Genomic DNA, 7500 nt, shown 5'->3' with positions numbered 1-7500 from the left:
AGAGAGAACAGGACACAGACACTGTCAGTTAAACATAATAGGAAATGCCTCCATGTAATGGAAGCAGAGGACCACCTTGCAGGGTTTGGTCTGATGACATTTTGATATAAGAGCGGTGAGGTCTCTCAGGGCCCTTCATCATTCAAGACCATTTCAACGTTCAACATGCCCATCTGAATCTGAAGAATCTCACACATGATCTGTCCATCAACTCTCCCCAGCAGGAATAGGTCTAACCCAGACTAACACAGTGTGTGTTCCTCAGTTACAGGGAACTGAGCATTAACTTTATTCCTTCATTCAAGGTTTCACCTGGGTGTTATTGAGAGGGAACGTTTGGCTTGGACTGGGCTGTGTCTGGATGCCAGCGGTGGGATGATAGCCAAAGAGAGTGTGTGTGTAGCTGTGTGTGTGTGTAGCTGTGTGTGTGTGTTGCTGTGTGTGTGTGTGTAGCTGTGTGTGTGTAGCTGTGTGTGTAGCTGTGTGTGTGTGTAGCTGTGTGTGTGTGTTGCTGTGTGTGTGTGTGTAGCTGTGTGTGTGTAGCTGTGTGTGTAGCTGTGTGTGTGTGTAGCTGTGTGTGTGTAGCTGTGTGTGTGTGTGTAGCTGTGTGTGTGTGTAGCTGTGTGTGTGTGTAGCTGTGTGTGTGTAGCTGTGTGTGTGTAGCTGTGTGTGTGTGTAGCTGTGTGTGTGTAGCTGTGTGTGTGTGTAGCTGTGTGTGTGTGTAGCTGTGTGTGTGTGTAGCTGTGTGTGTGTAGCTGTGTGTGTGTATAGCTGTGTGTGTGTAGCTGTGTGTGTGTAGCTGTGTGTGTGTGTAGCTGTGTGTGTGTAGCTGTGTGTGTGTAGCTCTGTGTGTGTCATGCCCTTCTCTCCCATCACTAAAGACCCAACATACAGTTGAAGTGGGAAGTTTACATACACTTAGGTTGGAGTCATTAAAACTCGCTTTTCAACCCCTCCACAAATGTATCGTTAATAAACTGGTCAGTTAGGACATTTATCCAGTTATATATAGTCTATATCCAGTTATATATAGTCTATATCCAGTTATATATAGTCTATATCCAGTTATATATAGTCTATATCCAGTTATATATAGTCTATATCCAGTTATATATAGTCTATATCCAGTTATATATAGTCTATATCCAGTTATATATAGTCTATATCCAGTTATATATAGTCTATATCCAGTTATATACAGTCTATATCCAGTTATATATAGTCTATATCCAGTTATATATAGTCTATATTGTTATATAGTATATATCCAGTGATATATAGTCTATATTGTTATATAGTATATATCCAGTTATATATAGTCTATATTGTTATATATAGTCTATATCCAGTTATATATAGTCTATATCCAGTTATATATAGTCTATATCCAGTTATATATAGTCTATATCCAGTTATATATAGTCTATATTGTTATATATAGTCTATATCCAGTTATATATAGTCTATATCCAGTTATATATAGTCTATATCCAGTTATATATAGTCTATATCTAGTTTTATATAGTCTATATCCAGTTATATATAGTCTATATTGTTATATATAGTCTATATCCAGTGATATATAGTCTATATCCAGTTATATAGTCTATATCCAGTGATATATAGTCTATATCCAGTGATATATAGTCTATATCCAGTGATATATAGTCTATATCCAGTTATATAGTCTATATCCAGTTATATATAGTCTATATCCAGTGATATATAGTCTATATCCAGTGATATATAGTCTATATCCAGTGATATATAGTCTATATCCAGTGATATATAGTCTACATCCAGTGATATATAGTCTATACCCAGTGATATATAGTTAATATATCCAGTTATCTATAGTCTATATCCAGTGATATATAGTCTATATCCAGTTATATATAGTCTATATCCAGTGATATATAGTCTATATCCAGTGATATATAGTCTATATCCAGTGATATATAGTCTATATCCAGTTATATATAGTCTATATCCAGTGATATATAGTCTATATCCAGTGATATATAGTCTATATCCAGTTATATATAGTCTATATCCAGTTATATATAGTCTATATCCAGTTATATATAGTCTATATTGTTATATATAGTCTATATCCAGTGATATATAGTCTATATCCAGTTATATAGTCTATATCCAGTGATATATAGTCTATATCCAGTTATATAGTCTATATCCAGTTATATATAGTCTATATCCAGTGATATATAGTCTATATCCAGTGATATATAGTCTATATCCAGTGATATATAGTCTACATCCAGTGATATATAGTCTATATCCAGTGATATATAGTCTATATCCAGTGATATATAGTCTACATCCAGTGATAAATAGTCTACATCCAGTGATATATAGTCTATACCCAGTGATATATAGTTAATATATCCAGTTATCTATAGTCTATATCCAGTGATATATAGGCTCTATCCAGTTATATAGTCTATATCCAGTTATATATAGTCTATATCCAGTGATATATAGTCTACATCCAGTGATATATAGTCTATACCCAGTGATATATAGTTAATATATCCAGTTATCTATAGTCTATATCCAGTGATATATAGTCTATACCCAGTGATATATAGTTAATATATCCAGTTATCTATAGTCTATATCCAGTGATATATAGTCTATATCCAGTTATATATAGTCTATATCCAGTTATATATAGTCTATATCCAGTGATATATAGTCTATATCCAGTGATATATAGTCTACATCCAGTGATATATAGTCTATATCCAGTGATATATAGTCTATATCCAGTGATATATAGTCTATATCCAGTGATATATAGTCTATATCCAGTGATATATAGTCTATACCCAGTGATATGTAGTTAATATATCCAGTTATCTATAGTCTATATCCAGTGATATCTAGTCTATATCCAGTTATATATAGTCTATATCCAGATATATATAGTCTATATCCAGTGATATATAGTCTATATCCAGTGATATATAGTCTACATCCAGTGATATATAGTCTATACCCAGTGATATATAGTTAATATATCCAGTTATCTATAGTCTATATACAGTGATATATAGTCTATATCCAGTTACATAGTCTATATCCAGTTATATATAGTCTATATCCAGTGATATATAGTCTATATCCAGTGATATATAGTCTATATCCAGTGATATATAGTCTATATCCAGTGATATATAGTATATATCCAGGTATATAGTCTATATCCAGTGATATATAGTCTATATCCAGTGATATATAGTAAATATACAGGTATATAGTCTATATCCAGTGATATATAGTCTATATCCAGTGATATATAGTGTATATCCAGTGATATATAGTCTATATCCAGTGATATATAGTCTATATCCAGTTATATATAGTCTATATCCAGTGATATATAGTGTATATCCAGTTATATATAGTCTATATCCAGTGATATATAGTCTATATCCAGTGATATATAGTCTACATCCAGGGATATATAGTCTATATCCAGTGATATATAGTCTATATCCAGTGATATATAGTCTATATCCAGTGATATATAGTCTATATCCAGTGATATATAGTCTATACCCAGTGATATATAGTTAATATATCCAGTTATCTATAGTCTATATCCAGTGATATATAGTCTATATCCAGTTATATATAGTCTATATCCAGATATATATAGTCTATATCCAGTGATATATAGTCTATATCCAGTGATATATAGTCTATATCCAGTGATATATAGTCTACATCCAGTGATATATAGTCTATACCCAGTGATATATAGTTAATATATCCAGTTATCTATAGTCTATATACAGTGATATATAGTCTATATCCAGTTATATAGTCTATATCCAGTTATATATAGTCTATATCCAGTGATATATAGTCTATATCCAGTGATATATAGTCTATATCCAGTGATATATAGTCTATATCCAGTGATATATAGTCTATATCCAGTGGGGCGGCAGGGTAGCCTAGTGGTTAGAGTGGTTAGAGCGTTGGACTAGTAACCGGAAGGTTGCAAGTTCAAACCCCCGAGCTGACAAGGTACAAATCTGTCGTTCTGCCCCTGAACAGGCAGTTAACCCACTGTTCCTAGGCCGTCATCGAAAATAAGAATTTGTTCTTAACTGACTTGCCTGGTTAAATAAAGGTAAAAAAAAAAAAAAAAAAAAAAAAAAAAAATATCCAGTGATATATAGTATATATCCAGGTATATAGTCTATATCCAGTGATATATAGTCTATATCCAGTGATATATAGTAAATATACAGGTATATAGTCTATATCCAGTGATATATAGTCTATATCCAGTGATATATAGTGTATATCCAGTGATATATAGTCTATATCCAGTGATATATAGTCTATATCCAGTTATATATAGTCTATATCCAGTGATATATAGTGTATATCCAGTGATATATAGTCTATATCCAGTGATATATAATAAATATCCAGGTATATAGTCTATATCCAGTGATATATAGTCTATATCCAGTGATAAATAGTCTATATCCAGTGATATATAATAAATATCCAGGTATATAGTCTATATCCAGTGATATATAGTCTATATCCAGTGATATATAGTCTATATCCAGTGATATATAGTAAATATCCAGGCATATAGTCTATATCCAGTGATATATAATAAATATCCAGGTATATAGTCTAGTATTATACAGCCATTTCCCTTCTTCTGTTCATGTCGGCGTTGGTTTTTCACTGTGAAGTATTTAGGAGACAGTCAGGGAAGAAAGACAATCAATGCCCAGATCCGCAAGACTAAACAGTCGTCCATTCTAAAGTTGACTGTCAAGTGTGTGTGTGTGTGTGTGTGTGTATTCATAATCAAATAATCACATGGAGGGTGTAGCACACTGGCAGTGGGATGAATAGAGAGGTACAAGGCCCTCTTTCCAAACAAGACAAGGCTAACCCACAGTTTAAACACAGCCTTGAACCCTGCAGGGCTAACCCACAGTTTAAACACAGTCCTGAACCCTGCAGGGCTAACCCACAGTTTAAACACAGTCCTGAACCCTGCAGGGCTAGCCCACAGTTTAAACACAGTCCTGTACCCTGCAGGGCTAACCCACAGTTTAAACACAGTCCTGTACCCTGCAGGGCTAACCCACAGTTTAAACACAGTCCTGTACCCTGCAGGGCGAACCCACAGTTTAAACACAGTCCTGTTCCCTGCAAGGCTAACCCACAGTTTAAACACAGTCCTGTACCCTGTAAGGCTAACCCACAGTTTAAACACAGTCCTGTACCCTGCAGGGCTAACCCACAGTTTAAGTATCTCCTCTCTCTCCCAGGGTGCATACCCAGTGTCTCCTCTCTCTCAGGGTGCATACCCAGTGTCTCCTCTCTCTCAGGGTGCATACCCAGTATATCCTCTCTCCCAGGGTGCATACCCAGTATCTAATCTCTCTCTCTCTCCCAGGGTCTAAAGTAGTACACTATATAGGGAATAGGGCTCTGGTCTAAAGTAGTACACTATATAGGGAATAGGGCTCTGGTCTAAAGTAGTACACTATATAGGGAATAGGGCTCTGGTCTAAAGTAGTGCACTATATAGGGAATATGGCTCTGATCTAAAGTAGTGTACTATATAGGGAATAGTGCTCTGGGAATAGGGCACCATTTGGGATGCACAACATATCTCCTCTCCAGTATTTTCACAACCCTGGTGTCGGCATATTTCAAAGGGCCTCTGCGTTAAAGCAGACGACTAGATAAAGGCTTTGTTCACTAATCCTTTCCTGCACTGGCCAGGGCCATAAAAACAACGCCTCGGTTGGCACGGGGCTTTGAAAAGTTAGTCTCGTAATGGCATAGCAGAGAGAAAGAGAATCTGCGTCGGAGCCTCAATTACAACTCAAGTGTCTGCCTGGGACCCATTTCAACAAAGAGGAGAGGAGAGGAGGGTAGCTCTGAGGGCCAGGGGGTGGCCACTACTCAAATGAAAATACAACCACTTCAGAGAAGCCAGGACATTTTAATCGACACATCTTTTTAAAAAGCCTTGTGTACCAGCTGCATTGCGTCACCACTATAGTGGAGTTGTTCTCTCTCTCTCCCTGTCTCTCTCTCTCTCTCTCTGTCTCTCTCTCTCTCTGTCTCTCTCTCTCTCTCTCTGTCTCTCTCTCTCTCTCTCTGTCTCTCTCTCTCTCTCTGTCTCTCTCTCTGTCTCTCTCTGTCTCTCTCTCTCTCTGTCTCTCTGTCTCTCTCTCCATCTCTCTCTCTCTGTCTCTCTCTCGCTCTCTCTCTCTGTCTCTCTCTCTCTCTGTCTCTCTCTGTCTCTCTCTCTCTCTCTGTCTCTCTCTCTCTCTGTCTCTCTCTCTCTCTGTCTCTCTCTGTCTCTCTCTCTCTGTCTCTCTCTGTCTCTCTCTCTCTCTGTCTCTCTCTCTCTCTGTCTCCGTCTCTCTCTCTCATATATATGTTATCATTGCCATAGCAAGTGAAATATATAATAAACAAACACATTACACTAATAAAAGTTGACCTGTGTGTGCGGCCCATGGAACTGTTAGCATGGCTGAGATCAATTCCCCGACTCAGGCTCTCTTTGCCTCTGGCTCCAAACATTTTCCTCAAATTACAGCAAACCCCAACAGTGGCCAGTCTCTCTTCAATTAAATACAACTCATTCACTAAGGAGGAGAGATAAACAGAATACAACTCATTCACTAAGGAGGAGGAGAGAGATAAACAGAATACAACTCATTCACTAAGGAGGAGAGATAAACAGAATACAACTCATTCACTAAGGAGGAGAGAGATAAACAGAATACAACTCATTCACTAAGGAGGAGAGAGATAAACAGAATACAACTCATTCACTAAGGAGGAGAGAGATAAACAGAATACAACTCATTCACTAAGGAGGAGAGATAAACAGAATACAACTCATTCACTAAGGAGGAGAGAGATAAACAGAATACAACTCATTCACTAAGGAGGAGGAGAGAGATAAACAGAATACAACTCATTCACTAAGGAGGAGGAAAGATAAACAGAATACAACTCATTCACTAAGGAGGAGGAGAGATAAACAGAATACAACTCATTCACTAAGGAGGAGGAGAGATAAACAGAATACAACTCATTCACTAAGGAGGAGAGATAAACAGAATACAACTCATTCACTAAGGAGGAGAGAGATAAACAGAATACAACTCATTCACTAAGGAGGAGGAGAGAGATAAACAGAATACAACTCATTCACTAAGGAGGAGAGAGATAAACAGAATACAACTCATTCACTAAGGAGGAGGAGAGAGATAAACAGAATACAACTCATTCACTAAGGAGGAGGAGAGAGATAAACAGAATACAACTCATTCACTAAGGAGGAGGAGAGATAAACAGAATACAACTCATTCACTAAGGAGGAGAGAGATAAACAGAATACAACTCATTCACTAAGGAGGAGGAGAGATAAACAGAATACAACTCATTCACTAAGGAGGAGGAGAGAGA

General features: G+C 36.6%; 1 protein-coding gene across 1 annotated transcript in view; it reads right to left on the bottom strand.

Annotated features, from left to right (window-relative positions):
- LOC139392975 (leucine-rich repeat-containing G-protein coupled receptor 5-like) overlaps window positions 1-7500 on the bottom strand; it is a 96820-nt gene that overhangs the window by 60073 nt on the left and 29247 nt on the right. The window lies entirely within an intron of this gene.

The sequence above is a fragment of the Oncorhynchus clarkii genome, chromosome 33, assembly GCF_045791955.1.
Source record: "Oncorhynchus clarkii lewisi isolate Uvic-CL-2024 chromosome 33, UVic_Ocla_1.0, whole genome shotgun sequence".
NCBI lineage: Eukaryota > Metazoa > Chordata > Actinopteri > Salmoniformes > Salmonidae > Oncorhynchus > Oncorhynchus clarkii.
This window is presented reverse-complemented; position numbering and strand designations above follow the sequence as displayed.